Source organism: Ambystoma mexicanum, chromosome 4p, assembly GCF_040938575.1.
Source record: "Ambystoma mexicanum isolate Mex_15411 chromosome 4p, UKY_AmexF1_1, whole genome shotgun sequence".
Lineage (NCBI taxonomy): Eukaryota > Metazoa > Chordata > Amphibia > Caudata > Ambystomatidae > Ambystoma > Ambystoma mexicanum.
Window position 1 is genome coordinate 784,399,988 of NC_090927.1, and position 1,384 is coordinate 784,401,371.

At 43.6% G+C, this 1,384-nt stretch overlaps 1 pseudogene; it reads left to right on the forward strand.

The window, feature by feature from the left end:
- Window positions 1–833: 833 nt before the first annotated feature.
- Window positions 834–1,006, forward strand: LOC138460399 (U2 spliceosomal RNA; annotated as a pseudogene).
- Window positions 1,007–1,384: the final 378 nt, after the last annotated feature.

Consider the following 1,384-nt stretch of genomic DNA (forward strand, 5'->3'; position numbering starts at 1 on the left):
GCAATTTCCTGCCAACAGTGGAAGATCAAGAACTTTAAAAAAAAATATGGGTGGAACCCAGAGACATGCTAAAACAAAAAAGACTAAATGAAACCCCGGAACCAGTGGGCAACCTAGGGGGAAACAAACTAGACAAAGTTTGGAAAACCTTTGCGAAAGCAAAAGTAACGAACACCCAGAGAGACAAACTGGCAGCTACTAACAAACGCACTGCCTTTGAAATCCTTCATGCACAGGAGAAAACTTGCCAAAACAGCAACATGCCCTAGAGAACAATGTATGCAAGACGAATCAACACTACATTTCGTTTGGAATTGCGCGTTTGCCAAACAAGTGTGGGCAAAACTTGAAATTCTGACTTTCGCTCTCACAGGAGAGCAGACCTTAACTTTCGAATCGATTTTGACAGGGATACAGGAGGGAGGGAGGAGGGAAACAAGAAAAAATCCTTTTCTATCAAATCACATCTGCAACAAAAGAAGCCTTGTGGAAAGCTAGATCACTACTAGTGCTATAGCACAAAAACATAACTCCAGAGGAGTGTGTTAAGTTAGCGTTGTGTTATTTATACACATATTACTGTCTTGATGCCAAAGACAAGGGTAAACAAGAGGCACAAAAGATTTGGCAACAAGACAACTGGCGAACGCTAACTGTTTAACCAATCTGGGTTAGGGAGAGCTTTAGCTCAAAGTCTTTCTTTTGACAGTTTTTTAACCAAATTCTTTTTTAATTTGTGACAAACTTTTAATTGGAGAACTAATTGGCGTATAGTTGCAAGTAGTATAAACTACCTTGCTGGAGGAAAGGGACGGTTGTAAGGGGAGATGTGGAGACCGGTCAAAAAGAAAAAATCCGTCTTATCAGTTTAATATCTGATACGTCCTCTATCTGGGGACCATATATTAAATTGATTTTTGGAACAGGGAGATGGAATGGGAGCTTGCTCTGTCCACTCCACGCATCAACCTGGTATTGCAGTACCTCCAGGACTGGTGCACTTCCCCACTCGGGGAAAACAAAGCTGTCAAAAAGAAAGACTTGGGCGATTCTTGAAAAAGAAGAGCACACACGGCAAAATATATCTGTACTTATGCAAATTATTTTTTTTATTTATTTTTTTTTTTCCCCTTTCTTCCTTCTTTTTTGTTTAGATGTCCTGTTGAACATTCCGTGTCTTGGAGCAAGTTGTCGGAAGTGAAAAAGTCTGCCGTTTGGCTCCTTTTTCAGGGGAGCCGCCAGCCAGCCAGCCAGCCAGCCGGAGGAGGAGAGCATGGGGGACACTGTCCTTGCTCTGCTTCCTTCCTTCCTTCCTCGCCCCTGCCGGCCCCGAACGGCCAAGCCTTATCTAAGGTGGGCGCTCGGAGGAGCCTGCCCCCCCCAG